Source organism: Synchiropus splendidus, chromosome 1 (assembly GCF_027744825.2).
Source record: "Synchiropus splendidus isolate RoL2022-P1 chromosome 1, RoL_Sspl_1.0, whole genome shotgun sequence".
NCBI classification, from domain to species: Eukaryota; Metazoa; Chordata; class Actinopteri; order Syngnathiformes; family Callionymidae; genus Synchiropus; species Synchiropus splendidus.
Genome location: NC_071334.1, coordinates 54,196,929 through 54,218,858, shown reverse-complemented (window position 1 = coordinate 54,218,858; position 21,930 = coordinate 54,196,929). Strand labels below are relative to the sequence as shown.

The window sequence follows — 21,930 nt, the reverse complement described above, 5'->3', positions numbered from 1 at the left end:
AATTAAATAATATAGAATCAAATCACTTTTTAAGGTGATAATCTCATGGCGTAATGACATTGTGTCCATTTTATGATATATTTAAGACACAAAAATGAAGTTTCATTTAAGATTATTTTTCTTCTTTCATTCTGTCTTCTAGCTTGATGGCTTAATTCATCATTTTCCTTTAAGTTACTGGCCCAACACTGGTCGTCACTCATGCTAGATCACCAAGCTATAGAGTTGTTCATGTTACATCTGCAAGTATTGGCAGTCAGGTCACATCCTCCAGTCACTGTTTTTGTCCATTTAAAAAAAAATACCAATGCACACCACCGCAGAAACCTTCTGTAAGGCACAATTGTGCTCTGTTGAAACTGTAGAAAATCCCTTTCATTTAGTGAAAAATTGTTGGTACAAACACTATAATTTTGCAGCACACTGGTTGAAAAACATTGCTAAGTTATGCCATCGCTCAGACTACATTGTCACACAGTTGTATCTTGTGTTACCTCTCGATAAAAATGTGGTTTTAGTTACACATTCATGGAATGACAGTCACGTTACACCTCTGAGCAGTGACGCACAGGGGAGTATTGAGAACTCTTGCACTCCTAATGACATCATTCATGTGCTCACCTTCAAGTACTGGCATTGCTGATAATACTCCTCCAAGAAGTACAAAATAAAGACACAATAGTTACAACAAGTCCCACATAAATACTCAAAACCGATAACATTGAACAAGGGTTAACAGACACGTAAAGTGTCTGTAAAGGGCTGTCCTTCCTTCCTGTCCAGAAACTCTGGCAAAGTTCAGAATGCAAATGATTCTGTAAATGAACCATGTAGCATTAGCAGTCGCTTCATTATTTGTGTATCCAGCAACTCCTCTGTACTAGTCTTACACATGACTCTTTCTAGTCATCTGGAAAGGCTTCTTGTATGAACGTGACTGCTGGACTGGTGCGGCTTTGTGAAACTGTGGAGCTGCCTGAACTGCATCAGACTGAGATGCCCAGTAGGTGGACTCACTTCTGCTCTCACCATGGCACATAGGACACAGGCATATCAGCAGGGAGTATGTTCATGCATGGCGACAACTAGACATTGCTGAGATTAGAAATTGTAACGTTTAAAGGTTGTTTTTTTTTCAGGTTCATTAATTCAAGTGTAGACAATGTATTTCCTCTTGGCACCAAGCTCAACAGGGTGTCTTGTCTGGTTTGAAAACAAGAATTACTTCACATACTTACTTATCTTTAATCATCAATGACCATGCAGGGAGCAAAAGAAAACATGGCAAGCATCTAATAACATTTAACATTTTGTCTGATTCTGTTAGATAAATGATGAAGCAGACGGGTGGCTGAATAAGCTTTGCTTTTTATTTTTCGCTGTTGTTTTTCAAAAAAAGCTTTGTTACTACTTAAAGATGAAGTAGTAACTTTGTTAGAGACATCCATCTTTGCACTTGGATTGGTTCTATGTCTCACCAGGATGTGTTTACACAACTCTACTTCAGCTCATTTGCACATCCTACCGATCGGACCTTGCGTTTCCTCAAACAACCATGTTGGCAAACGTGTAAATATATGCCTATATTATTAAGGATTATTAATTTATTTTTAATCATAAGAGTAAATGTTAAATGTTTGTGGTTAACAAGACCTTTACCTAACATGTCATGGGTCTTTACATTTCTTTTGGTGTTTTCCACTAGGACCACAGAAGAAATCTTCTCCACCTGAAACTATCCTGAGCTCTACATATCAGAACCTCCTCTTTAACCCGGTATCTCCATCAACAACTGTCCCCTGTCTCTACTCTTCAAATGCTCAAACCATCTGACCTCCATGCTTTTGTCTCCAGACCTGTCCACATAATCTGTCATTCATATTTGTCACTGCCAATGAAATGCTGAGCATCTTAAACTCTGTCACACACATTCACTTACTTTCCTCTACCTCTGCGTCTTCTCCTCCCTCTCAGTGCAAATCACTACATCATCAGCAAACATCATCATCGCAGGTGATGTCTCATTAACCCTATCTGTCTGTCCGTCACCATAGAAAACATGAGGACAACCTCACTGCCTTCATGTCCTGCACCACCCTCACATACTTCTCTCATTCTTATGCCTCCATACTGCTGCTCACTGACAGTGACCTCTCCTCTAATGAGCTTAATGAGAAACAACCTGGCTGTCATATGCAGATAAGCTTCTTTTCATCCACAAGAACCAGATGTTTACTTTCCCACAAAGTCCTACCCACCGACTTGTACGTTTTTCTCGCGCAATTTCCTAAAATAAGGAACAACCTAATGTTGTGTTCATGTGAGACTGAAAGACATTGTCTCATACCGTGGTTGAACCACTATTAACACCAGTTGGTAAAAATCATGAAAGATTACTGAACAATGAACAAAAGAATGAACGAAAGTGGTATCACCGCTATGGAAATGTACTAAAATTGTACAACAGGGGTCTCAAACAGACCATTTACAGCCCTCATTTGGCTCGCACATCCCACAGCCTCTTTATTCAATATAAGAAGCTTAGAAAAACAGTGAATTCTACTATTATTTATATATTTCCACTCCAGGGTCCTCTGCTACACTTCCGTACATGCTGGCCAGGTGACTAGAGCAATCTCACTCAATGGACATCATATTTCCCTCAAGGCAAATGTTTGTATTTACGGCAGTCAAATGCTCATGACCATACAATTAGAGGACATCCATTTCAGGGCATGCTGGAGCCTCTCAAGACAAGAACATATTGATCCTATCCCAATCCCAATGATTGGAAACTGGCACCATGAGCGTGATGTGTTGGGTGACCTGTTACCATGTAATGGCTGGTGTTTGCGGCCTATGTGGTATTTTAACAAAGCTAAAAATGGTTGCATGGTCAGCTTGTGACTGAGAGGCTTACGAAATATGTATGTGTCATTGCGTACCTGACCCCTGTGTGCTCCTGGTGGTTCAGATGGACCAGCCTGCAACTCACTGCAGACAGTGTATGATGTGCGGGTGACTTTTGGTTGCTTCAACCATATCAACAACACCATATAAGTAAGTACCATTTGCCATCTTCTTCCTGCTGTTGAACATGGTGTTGTTGGTCTTTTATTAAAAGAGCCTGTTCTATAGATCTTCAATCCCCCGAGAGTCCTGAGCAAGAATGTTTTCACTTCTACTGTAGTCACACAGGAAATACCTCATGACTTAGGCCATCCAGAACAGTGGATATTTGACAAATAATCCGGAGCAAATGTATTCAATAACATCGTGACTGTCGGGAGAACGGGCGTACAGAAAGAAAACAAAGCGTGAACATGCGTCTCTTGCAGTGGTTCGCCTCCCTGTGTCGCAGTGCTCGCCGATTCTCTCTCCTCGCATGTGTCTGCAGTAAAGAAAAGTTGACTTCAGGTCACACTGCCAGCAGTTGGCGCTTAGAAGCCAGCAGCGCATGCGCGCCGGGCAGCCTCGATCCTGTCATCACATATATGACACGTGAGGTAAGCACACATGCTCGCTGTCTGCTGGCGCCAAACGGACCCTTTTCCCGCTAATAAAGCCGCACGTACGCGATACTCCCCGCCGCGGTCTGAGAGTTAAGGCGGGCGGTGTCAGCTCATGTGACTGTCTGCACCTACACAAGGTTGTATACCTTTAAGACTAGCGAGTGCAGCGAGTTCATGTGTCCGTAAAGGCGCACGATATGACCCGCACTACTGCCAGTCCGTTCCGCCATCGGGACCACACACACACACCAACGCAGTCAGGAGAAATGTCTGCGTCTTTAAAGCGGACTCTCGGGCTGTGATGTGAGTCCGTGTGAGCGGCGTTCACTTCCTGCCCAGAGCGGGATAGAGAGAGATGCGGGACGAGTGATAGGAGTCAGTGGCAGAGGGGGGGAGAGAGAGAGAAAACCTGCTGTGAAAAGTTTCTAGGTTACCCGAGGAGACATCGACCACACCTGCCGCACAGCCGCACTTCATGGGATCGCCACAATTCTGGTAAATATATCCCCCTCTTGTCTTGGCGCTCACGCTGTATGACGCATAGCTTTTGCCATGTTATCCCTGCGCTGCTGCTGCTGCTGCATTCCCTGACTGTGCGCTGACACGTTGCTGCTGGTTTCTGAGGACAAAAGTGACTCTTGAACTTGTTTTACACTCCGAAACTTAAATAAAGTTCCACGGGATACAGACCACCATTGCAAAGACCGAGGCGTATCGAGTTTGATAGGGTATATACCCCGCCCCTCTTTTCAACTGTCTATCTATCTATCTATCTATCTATCTATCTATCTATCTATCTATCTATCTATCTATCTATCTATCTATCTATCTATCTATCGTGTATAAATATAGAGATGTCAATCTCTCAATAACTGACTGTCTTTTGACAGTGTCGTACTGTTCATCAGTCCATCAGACACATACCTCTATAATAATACCCATACAGGGACAGTTCTGTTTTTTTATAACCCCAAAAAGTATCTTTTTTTCAAGATGAAAGGTGTGTAATATTTATGCATGTCATGGCACTCATTTATTTAATATAGAGGGTGCTATCATGTAGTCTTTCTCAATAAATGCCAATGAATATTTTGCATTCATTTTGAATAGTCATGACTCATCAAAGTGTCCACATATTAGCAGGGGCGGTCAATTACATTTCCAGTGGGGCCACATACTGACACAGTCATGTGGTGCTGTAAATGTGAATACTGAAAATTAAAAATTTAAACTTTAAAAACGAAGTAGACCAGAGAGAAGTAGACCTCATGAGGGCCTAGTAATTACACACAGAGGACTGCATGTGGCCCGTGAACCATGCTTTGTCCAGGTTTGCATTAAAGTATCTGGGCAGACATGCTGAGTTTGTGTTTTTGTGAAAAAAAAAAAAATTGAAAAAATTTTGCTGATAAATGTAGACTAAATATTGAATACACTAAAAAGCATTGAAATATAATACTATGTATTCACCTCTGTACGTGAATTAGACGTATGGATTTGAAGTCTATTGACAGCAACTCGAGTTCTACTCATGAGCACCAAGTCAACCCGAAAACTATATCCATATTTCTTATTGGACAAAATAAATATGTCATTGAGGTTATATGAATTAAAGGTACTGAGTTAGAGAGAACTCATGTCCTTTGCTTGGATACCGGGCGAAAACCCTGAACTACCCTGATCCCAGAGGTGAAATCCATCATTAATGTTAATTAAGTTGAGCCGTAATTGATTGAAATGTTTGGGGTTAAAAAGTTAAATTGTCGAAAATGAGGTTAAAGTCTTCGCCTGCTGCAGTCAGAATCTCCAATTGTGGTAAGGTTTACCTCTGCTGAACTCCAGCTGACGGTACATGCAAGCCCCCCTCCCTCTCCCTGCTCACATACACACACACAGCCTCCTCCTCTGTGTATATGGGTGCAGCGTGTGTCGCACGATGATATCTAGCTTGTGGCAATTCTCTTCATTTCCTGCCGCTTCTCCTCCGTGCATTATCTCATTTCTGTCTTTCTGTCCAGTAAGTCTTCATGTCAGTTGTTGGCCTCATTTGTCATATACCTTCATCATGTGCTAACAATCATGTCTGTAACTTCCCGTTGTGTTGCATCACAGTTCAAGTGAGGTCGGATGCTCGTCTTATACAGTTGCATGAATCATTCAGGCAGTGTCGTGCGAAGTTCACGGCTTATTTAAAAAACACCCCCCTCCCTTTTCGCTCGCTATTTCACAGTTCTGAATTAAGAGTTTTCAATGTTTGGCTTATGAAAAGAAATGCAGCATAGCATGTATCACACCTCCACTTTTGAATAGCGAAATGATTATGTAGCCATAGGCGTACCTGTCAGCCTCAGGCAGCACAAAGACGGCTTTCATCTACCATAGTTAGTTTATGATTACCACCCCCCCACCTCACCCGTCCTCCTCCTCCTCCTCCTCCTCCTCGCTCTGCCTTCCACACGCACACACTTCAGGGAAATCAGTTCAGCGTACTGCACCGCCTGTTCTATCTATAGTGTGAAACACAACATACATGGAAAATGTGGGAATGTTTTTCTGTGCGGGATAAACGGATGGCTGCCAACAGCATTTGACTTGGATGTGGGCCAGAGCGTTGTGATGGTCCTCAACAGCTGTATTTGTCTGTGTGTGTGTGTTGTGTGTTCTTGCCGTGTCCTGGGATGCCCTTCCTACATACACCATACAGCATTCCACAAGGGGGCCCAGGCCTGTGTGCAGGAGGGGAGTGTCAAGGAGAGAAAGAGAGGCAGAGGGGGAGAGAGTGCGACGGCACAGTTTCAAATATATCTGATGCGGATAGTGACCGAATGGCTCGGATAGTGAGAAAAAAAACAAAAAACAAAAGAGGGTGCGATTGTCATTCAGAGTGGAACAATGATGCACAGAAGACTGTGGGAAGTGTGTGTGTGTGTGCTGTCATTTCAGGCGAAAATGGATCTGAATTCTGAAGAAAATCTATGCTTTGTGCTCAATTGAATGTGTAGTAAAATATTAAAGAACCCCTCATTAAGTAGAATAATAGCAGAGTCTATAATAATACTACAATTGATGCACCATCGTTAACATGCTCTTCTTTAATGTACACACCAAGCTGACCTTCTTCCTGACTGTGCTTAGGTCAAGTACTGCAAGTCCAATAAGTGAGAAATGTTGGCCTTAATGTAAGCAAACTGTTTTTGTGCTCCTTCGTTTGCGTCTTCCCATTTACTCAATGCCAACATAAAAGCATCCACCACCAGTTAACATCATACTAAGCAAATACATCAAGGCGCTAACCTATGTTGTGTGTTTTTCAAATGTAGCCATCAGCACAAACATGTTATGAATGTTAAACAGAGTGCTGGCTGCTGCTGACCTCTTATTCTCTTTGCCGAAAAGTAACGCAAGACAAGAAGAGAGTGCGACCATGTCTCTTGCTCCATATAAATTGGGGTATGTAGCAGCTTCCTGAATCCCCGTAAATGAATATGCCACACCCACTATCTTCCCAATTTGTCTGCAAGGGAGAAAATATTGAGGACGCGCTCCTGTTTTCTTCGAATATGTATCATTGGAATTAATTTTACACTCCAGAGAACCTCAGACCACATTAGAAAAGAAAAAAAAACATGATATGAAAAGATCCATTTAGTAGCCTTTTTTCCAACCATGGTCATGTGTTGTTGTGATATAACGTCTTTAATACCAAGACAAAGACTTATACATTCACGCTTGGTCGCTCACCCAATTTTTATTTAGCCCACAGCGGATACATCTTGCTGTCAGTTTACAAAAGACTCCACTGAAAGCATACACATTACACTCTAAAATCAACAACACACCAATTATCTGTGTTAGCACAACAACTGTAAAAACACAACCTGTTAGGCTCCACGTTTAGCGCTCCAATATATGTTGGGAGGCCACCAGCGATTCTTTTGATATTGATTATTGTTAAGTTTGGGAGGGCAGATAGTTTGGATGTGTGGAGAGGAGAGATAGTGTTTGAGATAAGAGTGTTGGAGTTGGAGATACCAGCAACCATTGAGGTTCATTGGTGTGATACAGGAGGTCCTGAAGAGGACTGGTTTGCGTAGGGAGGATGCACAAGATAGGTGAAGGATGTGGACGTGACGAAAGAGTACTAGTGTTGTAAATGTATTTCAGACCAAGTTTGAAGAGTTATTTTTAATGAGATAACATTTAAACTTGTGTCATACTTTCTGGTGGTCCAGAACCAAACTGTCAAGTCATGACGCAGAACTTTTCATTTTTCCTGGGATGTTTTTTCAAGCGGACCAAAGCTGACGGACTTGCTGTTGGGGTCTGATGGTCAATCTTCTGTCGTAACTTTAAAGGTTCTCCTTAAGCCTACTACTGTGCTGACAGGTGGATTTGCGAGGGTTGTAGGACATGCTACATTTAGAGCAGATACAAAACGTGTGGGTAATTGGCCATTAATAACCTCTAGTGCGATTGAGATAGTGACAGCCCTAGATTTAACTATGGAAAAAAATTAGACAAGATTAGAATTATATCAGGGGGGCTACTGTCCTCAAAAAGTTTGGTTAAGTAAAGCTGACCAGGTGGTTTGGACAGATGGTTTGAATGTAGAGGTCCATAGGTGTGGTAAGAAGGACATGAAAAGGATTGGTGTGACTTGACAGGACACACAAAATATGTTCAGAGGGAGGGGGCTGACTTGCAACCCCATAGAGGAAATACCGAAAGACAAAGTAGAGGTGGCAAAGGAACAGTGGATGAATTTTTGGTTGTGTTCCGAGGTACCATCTCTATTCATAGCTCTTTTGGAATCATGTTTGTGTCTACCGTATGTGCTAGTGTGTTCAGGAACTCTACTGCCACCCGCTGTCCTGTGTGCTCTTTGCTATCAACAATGTTTTCACTGCTAAAATGCATCACAATGTGGGTTGAAATTAGTTGCTTGGTAAGGTATGAGCTTTTGTTGTTTTATCATTAGTTATTATAAGTAATTTTCCATATCTCTGGTAACCATTCCGCTCATAAAGACTCCTAATCTAATGATCAGCACAGGCATGACTGTAGTTTTCCTCTCTGGACCGAGCTCCCAGATTTCAGGGTTCACTTGTAAGTCAAGAAAATCTTGAACACGGCAGCAATGACAGAAGTCCTGCTCCAAGTGCTGTTTGTTTCCCGATACTCTTGCCTGTGCGTTGGCCTGTGTGTATTTATGCGGCCAGCTTGTTTATGTGTGTATGATTTTCCTTTCCTGAATCTGTGATGACTCACTGCTGATGGTATGTGATACAGGGCACCAGTCATACATCTTCTCATACAACTAGTCCTGTGTTTTCTCTGGAACATCGGCTCTTTCCAGCGTAGCCTCTGTTCAGCTGCTGGTGTGTTGGGGCTTGTTGATTGCCAATCATGCGCTTCATTTTGGCATTTTCTGGGTGAAAATCTCTGTGAATGTCAGCTGAATTTCTCAGAGCGAGTCGTCTTTATGGTATCTCAATCACATCTCTGGAGCCTCATATAGAAGCAGGCGGTTTGCATTTGAGCTTTGACTAGTTTCTGTTTGACGAGTGGGGTTTTCCATGAACTGTTGATGTGCTCACACGACACTTATCTCTTCTTTTCCTGTCTTCCACGGCATCAAACTGGTGGTCACAGACGAATGCTGGAACATGTAGTTTCTTAAACTAACAGCATCTGCCTGATACTCATTCACTGAACACTGGCTGTCCAACTTTTACATATGAATATCAATGTATATATAGCAAGGTGTGTTGATCTGCCACCGACTCCAAGTCATGCAGGCAGCTGTCACAGCTTGTTTCTGGCCTGTGTCTGACTGGAAAAAAAGGGATATTAGTGATGTGGCAACATGGCCAGAAGCACCACTTTCTCAGGCCTCCGGTGGGGTTGGGGGTAAAGCAGTGGTTTTGAAATAAATATTTGACTTTTCAGTTACTCTTTCTGAGAGAAACATACTATAAGGACTCCACTAGTGAGACTAGTCTTACGCAGAACGAGAGTCTGGAAATTTCCAAATGTGTCTTTCATATGCTGACAAAGTTTCATTTTTAGAAATGACACAAAGTTAAATGTAAAGTTATTAAAGGTAAAGTTACTCCTAGGTTCTTGAACAGCATATTACTGCTAATCACAGTATTGATAATACCATAAAGCAAAGTATGAATCATTTGTCATTTTCACAGTGTGGCTTGAAAAGTTTTGGCGTATAGCTGGGGCTTTGGGGGCCCAAATGTAGCAGTTCGGGTTGCAGACACGCTAAAAGATGACTGAGGTTGTTTATCCAAGTTGAATGTGGGCTTGGTACCGTGGGTGGATGAAATTACTGGCAGTGGCTCAGGTGGTGGAGCTGGGTGTCCAATAATCCATGGGTTGTTGGTTCGAATCTTCCACCATTGTGGATATGGCGTCACCTGGTGTAAATGTGAACTCCAAGTGGTCTTTGACACACATTGGCGACCCCACCGCAGCGCCATATGTGTGGCTATAATGTCAATGAGTAATGGTAGATGGCAGATATACATGAGTACAATTGGCTTCTTTTTGATAAATTGGTCTTTCTCTGCACTCATTGTCATCTATGAAACAATTGAGGTGGAGTTGATCTTTTACATGGATGAGCAGGCGTCTTTGGTCAGAACTGGCAAAGTAACAGATTCAACATTTGTGATATCAAACGCTGACAGGCTGCGGTGTATCAACCAGATTTTACGATGACGTATGCAAAGAGGGAAATTTCATCAACTAGATGAAGAAGTTGATACACTTCTTCATTCGTGTGGTCTCCAACAACCACACGTATTCGTAGTGGTTGTTGGAATTCATAAGTGATGGAGCTGATAGTGTCTCTTAAGGATCTGATGAACTCAAAAACTTTCCAAATGTTTTAATAGACTTAGTAGATAAGAGGCCGAAGTTCTACCTCCTTTAACTTGGTGAAAGTAGTACCTGATGTCATCATGAACTTGCAAGGTACTGTATACACAAAATTACATTGCAAATAAGGTAACAGTGAGAGCTTATAATCGGCACCCTCACTCCTCATCCGAACTCCAGTCACAGTTTTGAATGTTCAGCGGGAGCGGAATCGTGTGTTTCAGTTGACATAACTACAGTATATGACAATGCAAAAGGCTAACTTCTGCATAACCTTTGGACCCAAAATTCTGCTTGACCAGCATCAATATGTTCGGCCTTAAGAGTGAGATGGTTTTTCCAATAAAGAGGATCGAAATCCGGATGACCCTGGACCCTGTTCGGAATTGATGTTTGCAGGCAGCTATCGATGGATCTGGACATAAAAACTCATGTTAGAGTCCTTCGGGAGATGTGCGTAGACACAAAAGCAACTAGCCTCCATTGGGACGTGAAGGTGGAGCTTTAACAGATGGCGCTAAATGGTGAGAGCTGGGTTGTATTTTAACTTTTGAATTGTGTCTGGATCCTTCAAGGAATATGCTTCAACTCATATTTAGCCGTACTGTAATAAACCAGGTGAAGAGCTGTGTTTTGTCCAACATACAGAGTACCAATATGATTTAATGAAATCCATCACCATTGTGTCCACACTGACATGGAGAAGGGTGGACAAATGTTGAGGAGGCAAGTGAGCATGAGAGAGCAAATACAAGTGATTTGTGTTACTTTGGCTGGCTACAAGCTTTTCAGGAAGCCTTCCAAGATTTTAGACAATGAACAGTAAACATGGCATGTTCCTCAGAACAATTGCACTCAATGATCACGTGTCCAGGGATTTTTTTCCCCCTCGTAACTAACTGCCCCCTCTCTACAGTACATAGCAGATGAGTGTTGCAGATAAATATCATGTTCCAGGTGTAGCACCACACTCAGTCTTGACAAGAGGCGCTCACACGCTGACAAATGTGCAGTTTTCACCCTGTAGACTTCCTCGTCTCACTCTCTTGCTCCATTTCAGAGATTTCTGGTAAGTGACATGTTTGGCCGTTGGCATAATGCCTAGCAAGATCACATGGCGTAAGTATTGTGTGTGTGTGTCTCCCCAAGTGTGTGCATTAGTGTTAGAGTTCAGAAAAAAAGGAAAGAATGGGAGCATGTGCACATTTGATTGTTCCAAGTATTTTCAGCATGAATAGAAGAACGTAGCCATAGAGAATTACTGAGACTTGAGCAGTATGACGAGATGTGATGCTGATTCAGTCATGAGATCGTGTATTTGAACTCAATGGAAAATTTGATTATTTGCACTAAATGTTGCCAGCTATTTGGCTGCTTGTTTGTGGGAGAGAATCAATACGATGGAGCGGTACACTGTCCAGTTTTCTTACACTGAAGGGGACATTTATCACAATAGCTGGATGCAGGATTTGTGTTTTTAGTCACAGCGATTTATAAACATACTTTAAATGACTTACACACTCTTTTTTCCAGTGAGATTTGGTCTTACCGGGCCAAAATAAGGGTCTAGTCTAGTCTGTACAAAACAGATTTTAGGGGTTAATGGCTTTGTTTCTTTTTCCGGCTTTTAACTTTTAACTGGAACAGCATGCTGTCAGGATCAGGTCGGTTTCTGATTAAGAATCCTGGTCTCTGATTTGGATATCACACCGCATTTGGTGTGTTGTGAGCCAGAGACAAATCAGTCTCGCGTCTTCAGTCATGAACTCTCCATGTTTCCGCTCTCACCTGTGGTAGGGAGCTTTGGGTGGGGACCGAAAGAGCAAGATTTACCGGACAAATTTACCATAATTTATAGAGCTCCGTAAAGCTCGACAGTTCTCCAGCGTCACCATCATGGAGTCATCATTGTCAATATGTTTTGGAATTAAACGCCCAAGTTTCTGAATAAAATGAAAAATTCTGGAGATTGTGTTGTCTATGTATTACAATTATGATAGTTATGGATCATCTAAAGTTCAGAGTCGCACTTTTGATCACCAGAATGAGCCTCAACTGACTTAGCAACCAAGCTAACAGTTGCTAACATGGCAGAAGTGTCATTCCTTTAACCAATAAATCAACCAATAATAAATCTAATTTTCTTGTGGGATCTAACAATAAAAATGACATCGTGAATTACAAAACACAGCTGATATTAGGTTCATGTGTTCATCGCAGACATCGGCTAAGACCAAGGAGCACACGTACTGCACATCAGGCTAGACACATCAATTGTATATAATAATAAGTATTATTATTATTAGACAGCCTGAGACCGTGATTAGTTTTTGAATTTGTTTACTTCCACTGCGTAGCTGAAGCTTGTGCAGGTCGTGTGGTCCGAAATGTGAATTTCTCTCCAGTAGTCGAATTGCTGTTTACACACATTTTAAAAGTTCGAACTTGGCCCTAATAATTCGTTTTTCTGGGCTGTCACGTAACCGCAGTCTCTCAGGGTATAGAAGTGCTGACAATGTGAGTGACACTTCATGTTGACAAAAACATCTGGAAACACATAGGGGATCAAAATCCCAGCGTAGGGGTCCCCTATGCTGCTAAAGCACTGGGTGATGACATTGAAACACCTGTGTCAACTTGCAGTCCACTTGACGACATGAGAGCGGGATACAACCCAGAGCTGTAACACTGAATCACACATAGGGCCAAACCAAGTCTGAGTTGAAAACAGCCTGTCGAGTGCCAGTGCTTGAATGCTGTATTGTTCACAACATGCATTGGAAGTGGCCTCACTTAATATGCTTTACATCAGTATTGTATTTCATCTTAATAGTAATGTAAGATTAGTGATATTGACTTGGGCCCCCAGGCAATTTTGCCTCAGAATTCTTGGTTCCGTTATATTCCAGTCCAAATACAGAGATTCAGTACTTCATTTTTGGTAAGTTCTGAAAGATATGTCAAAAAGAAAATCTACGACCAGCAGACATTTTTGTTGGCAATGCAGGTATCGTCCTTGGGTAGCCTTCTTCCATCATTAGTGATGGCCAGAGGTGGTGCATTCAGGTACGGAGACAAAGTCAAAATATACTTCAATTATGAAGTTTTTTTTCTTGGTGAAGAATTGAATTTTCTAATAATGAAATGTTCATGCAGTGCAAAACACTGGTACCTGCTCTAGTTCTTTGTGTAAAAACATTTTCTTTTTAAAAATGATCAACACCAGTAACACAAGATCGCATTTTTAAAAGTATTTAGCTGAGGCACAGGCATTGGAGGGAAGGTATTATGATTCCTGTATTATAAATTCTGAATTTACGATGCAGTTTTGTTACACGTTTAATGAACCTGACGTTAAAGTCTTGCCGTGGAAAACCTAGATTTTCCGAAAAGACATTTGGAGTTATTTGGCATTCCCTCAGTTGACTCGGAGAGCCTGAGGACACTGTGAACAATTCTCTCGGATCCAGGAACTGAGGGGACATCAGACCTTCGTTGAAAGTCAAACCTATAATTCGGGAGATGACGCAGACAGAGAAACACACCAAGACGGGCAAATCTGAACAGAATCATGCAGACATGCACACTCACACCAGAGGAGACAAAGAGACACGGCGAGAACAGTGGATGGCATTTATTCTTGCAGCCCACCTCCGTTTTTTTTTTCCAGTTCTCTTGCAGTGTGCTGCGCATAATTAAATTGCTGCAAATGTTCAATCCTCCATCAAGGCTGCTGCCGGATAGCAAATTGAGGCAGTAGGTGCCGGGAAAACCTGATTGACCCCTGCTCACTGACCTGTCTTGTTTGTGCTGCCATGGTGTCAGCTTTTTAATAATTAGATTGAAGAAATGAAAATTAAAAAATAATAATAATAAATAACTTTTCTTTTTTAATTTTACGTTTCCTGAATCAAAGAAAAATACACACAGTGGTTTGGTCAGTGATGCTGCCTCACTGCTAAGACGGTTAAAATCCAGCATGAGTTTGAATGGTCCACTTGATCTTGGGTTTCCTCCCTCAGTCCAAAAAAAAAAATGAATCGATGAGCCTGTATCTGCGTAGAAATGGTCCGCTCCAACCACAGCTACAGATGAGACATGTCTGTAAGTCGATAAGTATTTTAGAAATTATGTTTAAGGGGGCGGTTATGGTTTACTGTCATCCATCTGCAAAATAAGAGGTGATGTTTGTAAAAGTAAAACCAAAGATGTTATTACCAACAGTCTCATTTTTCCAGTCATTTAGCATCTTCTCATTCATTCTACAAGCTACTCAGGGTGAGACGGAGGGGATGCCCGAGACAGGTCACTGACTTTCAGCTGGGATTTTTTTTCTGTGCTTCTCCACTTTTTGTACATAGCATGCCAGTATTGTAGGGGCCCCATTACTTGTACTTGTAAAAATGTTGTCCACTATGGACAGGTTTTTATCCTTGTTTCCTCATTAAATCAATGTTTTTAGAGTTTACAAATAGTTTATTAACTTTAATAAGGTTATGAACTGAATAAGTCAACTCCTTTAGTTAAGTTAATTTTTGCACATTTTATGAAAGACACTTTAAAAGACATATTAGTTACAAGTTTATGATGGTTTTCTGATGTTTCACTCCGTTGCAAATACACACCTGTAGATTGTTGTTAGTCGTCTTCCTCTTTTCCTCATTTTTCACAAAAAAAGTTACTTAATATCTTGTTAAATATCGCCTTCATATCATGAAGAACAATCATCAAATGTTAGCGGTGTCAGTACTTAATTTTTTTGTAAACATTGTTAAGCTATGCCAGATCATGTGAGACCTTAGGGACTTCTGCCTGATAGTAGGAACATCTAATATTCAGGGTGTTTCCAAGATTCCCAGACACCCTGACATGTCACCAGCCCTGGACTATGGAAGGGAAACTCTTCCATGTCCAGCACATGCAGACTCCAGACTGAAACTTGTAATGCCTCAAGAGTCAGCCGAAACCGGAACATGTTAGCATATGGCATTTGAAGACTAATCGGGTGAAATTTTATGAAAAACTGAAGCAGGATTTTAAGTGCTAAACACTAGGACTTGGAGTTATTTATCAGTGATGTCTAAATGTGATTGGCTACTCGGCTTCTTAGCCAGCGTCTTTTTTTAACTGTTGCTTTTATAAATTTGAAATTCCTTATTGAATCATTACAATCCTAAAATTTTAATTAATAATTGATAGTTCATTTGAAGTGGTGTTGTTGGCATGTGTTTGTTTGTCTTTCCCCCGGCTTGTGACAACTGTGGGAGATGCCGTCATGAAACTCACTGGAGATCAAAGCTTATTCTTGTACCCAAAACTCCTACCATTCCAATTAGTCAGCCTTCATAGTCCCCCGAATCACTCGGGTGAGATTTGTCAGCTGGTGTGAAGATCTTTTGTCTGAGATGGTGTTGTTGACACCTGAACCGAGTGAGTCCCGCCCGTTGATGTGGGTGAGCCCAGGTGAAGAGGGATAAGCCTATTGTGTGTCTACCTTGTCGAGTGTCAAGTAGAGAGCTGATAATGACTGGGGTTATGTGACGGCTCAGAAAAACGAATTATTGCATTAGTCCGGCTGGGTTCGGACTTTTAAAATGAATGTAAACAGCTGAGTCCGTCTACTGGAGAGAAATTTGAATTTCTCAGTCGGACGACACGACCTGGATGATGCGGTTAATAGCTTGAAAAAATGTTTTTTGCCATTTCAGTAACAAAAATGTGTTGTTCATTTCACATAGCTTTTCAGTTGGTGACTTCCGAATGCAGCAGTTTTATTTGCAGTATTTATTTGCAATGCCGGTTAGATTTAGAGTCACTTCCACTCCTACACGTGACATGCCATTTGACCAAAAGAAACTCACAGTTGATCAGATTGTGGTGCCGAAAGGGTCCAAACTAGTTGCTCATTGCTAAGGTTTTGAAAGCTGCCTCCTTGCTAATGCCTAGGTAAATCTATATGTAACATGAAGTTACATGAAGGCGCAATACCAGGTTTTACCAAATATATTGATTTAATCTAATAATAATTCAAGCCACGTCTATGCGGCTGAATTTTGTGTGTTGATTTGTTCGGGACTTGTTGTTGCATCTAGAAAAAAGTAACCTTAACCTTTAAGTCCAAAAATAAAGCCAGTGTTATGTTGTACTGTGACACTCATGAAACGTTTAAAGTGTGTCCTGGCGGGTCCTACTCTACTGTATGTGTCCTGTGGTCCACAGTAATGACTGTTATATAAGCATTTTTCGACGTGTCATAAACTTTGGAGGCGTTACGGCACCGGGAATGTTCTAGTCAGATTATGTCTAGGAAACACACAAGGACTAATTACAGTGAAATATCTCCCGTCCAATGTCTCTTAAAAATAGTTATCACAGTAATTACATTGACTTTTGAAGGCCAGAAGCAAGCTGCACTTGAGAAGTTGTCTCATGTGCAGAGGACAAGATTTCAGCCGTTACCTTTCAGCTCCAAGAGTTAAGTAGTACTGGCCAGGCTTAAAATAAGTAATGGTATGATGCCAAGTTTCTAATGAAATAAAAGCAGGGTGTTGCAGTGAGAAGCCAATAAGAGGAGTGGCTGATACTGTCACTTTTTTTTTACTATCAGGAGTTACACTCTGAAGCCATTTTTCACTCTTTAAGTTCCTCTGCATCTGTGGATCCTTCTACTCATGTTCCTTTAGACATTTCTGTATTTATGGGACGTTTATCAGACGCATGCCCTCATTTAGATAACAGGCGCAGTTATAGCCCTTCACAGCAAGCGGAGGTTATTCAAGGTAGCATGTTATTCGAGCACATATATGGTAGCTTCGTGCGTTGCTGACTGCAGGATTCTTAGGTCAAAGTAAAGTGCAGGAGAGTGGGAGGGAGGTTGGGGAGGGTGGGTGTATGTTCTCAAAATAAATGTGTACGTATTGCTTGGCTCCGAAACAGAGCGTCTTTTATGATACACTGGAACACAAGAGCACATTGTGAGTTATATCTTGTGAAATCTGGGTGCATGTCATGAGACATTCTTTTGATTCACCTACCACGATACCATGATCATGATAACAGCACAGCACTGTACTGCCTGTATATCTGTGTGCCTGCACGAGTGTGTGCCACTGTGTAGACAGTAGGGCACTGATGCTGAAAGATGTGTCCTCATTTCTGCATTGCATCGGGCTTCTCTAGCGGCCATGTTGGGCTGTTCTGATGTCACGCATGTGTCACGGTAGAACAATCAGCTCAGAGACGACAGCGCGGCGGGGGATCCGAATGGCGTGTTTATTCTCCCCCCCTCCCCCTACTCTCTCTCTCTCTCACTCTTGTTACTTCTGTGCCACTCTCTTATACTCACTGTCTGTGTTAGTCACACTTGTCCTCAAAGCTATTAGGCACGTCCTTGAGGACATTCATTGGGCTTCAAAAATGTACGGCCTACCAAAATAGATGCTTATAGCCCCTTGCACTTAATTGAACAGATACATAAGTTGACTTTATGAAGGAACAGTACTATGATTGAGCAACATCATTCAATGGATTATTTAGGTTTTTACTATTTGGTGCTCTGAAAGCGAAAAAACTTCACTGCTGTCGTTGTCTTGTCAAAGTATGTACAGAGACCGAGACAAGACCAAGACTCGAAAGTGTGATTTTGAGTACAGTCTTGTGACACATCCAATAATACTCGGGACACAAGCCTGAAATCTACATCGATGTAATCTGGATTTAACAATATTTATACCCAGGAGCATGAAACCTTTGAAAACACAGCCGGTCATAATGACTACATTCATGACTACCACTCTTTGGTACATCAACCGAGCTTTCTCACTGTTCATGCTTACACTTTATTAGCTCCACCTTGGAGGTAAAACTTGCACCCATCTATATTTTTCTCCTGTATTCTGGTCATTACTTGTTCATTTGTTGACTGTCACATAGTCTTGGCTTAGCATTTTCCTGCCTTCTATTTACTTTCATAATTAGGGCTGTAACAAATTTTCATGGCATAGAATTTTGCATTATTAAAAAAGAATTTATAGACTTTGTATTTCATATCATGGTCCCTGGTTTTTGGATTGCTGCGTGAAGTCATGATTTTGCTACACCACTATTCATAACATGCTATCATACGTTATCAAATGGATAAGACGGACTCAATGTTGTTTAAGTGCCAAAGAAGTGTTTCTTCCTGAAAGTCACACGCAATAAGTTTAAGAATAAGGCTGTGAACCAAAACATCTGTCAAGATGATGACCTTGATAGTCAGAATGTACAGAAAAAATCATTGTATCCATAGTACATGTTAGATAATATATAACATGAAGTTCCCTTCATCACCATTTGCATTTCAACTTCAATGAGCAGCGGGTGTGTAAGAGTCTTGGAGCGGAGCGTTCTCACACGTCACCAAGCTGCAGTAACCAAGGCAGTGTTTCCATACATGTCCTTTAGTCATGGAGACCACCACGAGGCTCCTCCATTTGGTGGAGTAAGTAGTACCTCCACATTTGGTCGCTGTTGGGACATGAATCTGCATCATCAGTCTAGTGAGACATTCGTTGTCGCCACTGGACCAGCCAAGCCTCAGAACATCGGTCAGTTTAGGTCATAACCAGTCATAGAGAATGTACAGGTTTTTAGACTGGGTTATTTAATGACACAAAACTTAATTTACTGTTTGGCATTTCACTTTTTGCCGTTATTTTCCCCCCAATTTTGTTTTATTTTTTGTCATATTTGTTCAATAAAAACTCAATTAAAAAGTTGTTACTCGTGTTCATTGATAATTTATGTGGGTATAACTCTTTATCTAGAATGGTGTGGAAGAAGGCACTAAACAGTCAACAAGCGAGGAGATATTTTGGTTGTGATGGCGTAGTGGAGTCAGTGAGGGTTCTGGTGCTGGAGGCAGCGCTGGAAGGCTTGTGGATCAGACAGTGGAGAGGTCCTGGATTCAAGGAAATGAGGTGAATGAGACAAACCACAGAAAGCGAGACAGATTATTAGTTTTCAAGGCAATAGGACGCGCATACAATAATTTGGCAGCACATGGTTTTCTTACTCACAGTAGACCGCTGACAGGTGTTGATGTCTTAGCCAACTTTCTCATATTTGTGGTCAGCTTTCAAACCGAAAGTGTATTCTCTCGAATGATACATAGATCTTCGAGTAATTGAATGTTGTTTTAAATGTTGATGATAATGATAATCGCGATGACCTTTGATTGGATCTATTTTGAATTTCTGTTCAACCTAAAGTTGCTTAAATTATCTTACTGTGATACTCAGTGACCATACATTATTAAAGAAGTATATTAAAATAATGACACACAATCCAGGAACATGAATTAACCCTGTGAAGCATGAAGCATAAAACAGTTGACAGAGAACTCCAGTTCTGTAAAACTGAGGTCTTTATTGGTCCTTAGAGAACAATTTAAAATCATCAATATTCATATATGTATCTCATATGATATATCTGATCGGCATACACATCAAAAAGTCCGACATGCTAGCTGTGAGCTCGAGGGTGTGTGGGGTCACAGACCAAACACGGAACACTCTTTCATTATTCTACCATGAAAGGGTTTGCTCAACCTTAAGATGTGTTATCTTCTCAAACAAAACAGAACGACATTTTTGAACACTGTGACCTGTCGCTCAAACTCCTCCATTACTGTGACTGAGGCAGTCACCCACAGGTGGTGACGCAGAGCGAGGGGCACTCAGTGGAGTCGGACCTCAGTCAGGAAGCAGTTAAAGGAGTAGAAATACATATATTAATGATTCCAGAGAATGTGATAATTTCTCACGGCTTCTGAATAACAACCAATTCTCTATGCCCAACCATGTGTGTTTACTCCAACAACAACATAGCGCATTGACGCACAGACTTTGACGTCGACAAATTTTTTGTTGTCGACGTCTTCGATGATGTCAACTAATCGTTGCAGCCCTAATATATTTACGGGATTACCACCAAAAGTCCGATCAAGGCAGTCACGAGACGCCACCGTCGTTCTATTATTGTAATTTTAGCAATATTGTTGAGCAAATCCAGATATTTGATCCATCCGACACAGATGCTTCTCTTTTCTTTTGGACTATCTTTTTTTTTGCTACCTGAAATACAAGCAATATTTTTGATGAGATGTGTTTCTCTCTGGCCATGCTATTCATGTGATTAAAATATATACAGGAGGTATAAATCCATGAATAAAAACTGGATCTTATCACTTAGCTCCATGCTGTGTCTCTTCTATAAAGCATAGGTCTGGAGAGGATCATCACGGTCAGGCTTTCATTTCATGCTGATTTATCCTATTTCCTTCATGTTTCACTGCCTAGCGCGACCTGAAAATCGAATCATGTGTGGAACAAATGCATAGACCATGTCACCGCTGATCCACATCCACTCACCCCTGTGCAGAGCTTCAGGGGAATCTAACTTAATTGTTTCTGTATTCTGTGGCAGCGTGTGACATTCTGCAGGCCATCTGATGACCTCAGATGGCCTCCGAGTGAAGGTCACACTCGACAGGGTATCAATGAAGTTTAGGGGGGACAAAGTGCCAACCTCTGCAAAAACCCTATCTTTTCAACATGCAGGCATATCAGATGCTGTTTTGTGAGTTTCAGAGTGACAACACCTTTTTTACACTCCCTTCCCAGCTATACTCAAAGCTTGGAAGTGGAGTTCCTCTGAGATGCGACAAAAGTTCCTCTGGTGGATAAACAAATGTGCTTGTGTGAGCAAAGTCGCGAGGTTAGAAGTGCGACACCTCTGGTGTGATGCTCTAATAATTGTTTGCAAAAGTGCCTCATCAGGAAGAATGATGTTCGCTGCTAACTACTTCAATAAATACTTTATTGAGATTATTACACTGCAATTAAGGAGCGTGAGTGGTTGGAAGGTTTTTTTATGGCTTCATTATTTGATCATCACTCTTGCATCAACTGATTTTGAAATAAACAGTCCAGGGTTTCCGCCAGGAGTTTTTGAAACAGAAAAAAAAAAAACTTAACAGAATGGAATGCAGCCAGTCAAGACGCAATAGAGAAACGAGGAAAAAGAGAAGAGAAAAAACAGATTATTTTTCTGATGGCATGGCAGCTGTGGCGGTAGGGCTGTGTATTGGCAGGCATCATGTGATGTGATACGTATTCCGAGTTATGATACGATGTATTGCGATAATGCAGCACAGTATTGTTGGGGCGACATAGCCCAGATGGTAGAGCGGCTGGCTTGCGACTGAGCAAGACGCTTAACCCTAGTTTGCTCCTGACTGTTCAGATGACGCGCTGCGTCGCAGCCTACTGCCATCAGCGTGTGAATGGGTGACTTTGGTTGCATATAAGTAAGAGAGCTGTATAAGTAAGAGCAATTTACCATTTTTATGATGTCAGTCAAGTTAGAATTTCAGTTAAATTACACACAGAGGAGTGAATCGCTTCCTTAATCAACAATATAACTCCAGTGGACAAAAAGAAAATGTTAGCATTAAACACTTCCCTAATACAGCAGCATATCCAAC

General features: G+C 41.4%; 1 protein-coding gene across 1 annotated transcript in view; it reads left to right on the top strand.

Moving 5' to 3' along the window:
• The first annotated feature begins 3,574 nt into the window (after nucleotides 1–3,574).
• LOC128757173 (nucleus accumbens-associated protein 2) overlaps nucleotides 3,575–21,930 on the top strand; it is a 52,271-nt gene continuing 33,915 nt past the window's right edge. Inside the window, exon 1 of the mRNA XM_053862272.1 lies at nucleotides 3,575–4,007. The gene's annotated coding sequence lies outside the window, so the exon portion shown is untranslated. The remainder of the gene's footprint in view (nucleotides 4,008–21,930) is intronic.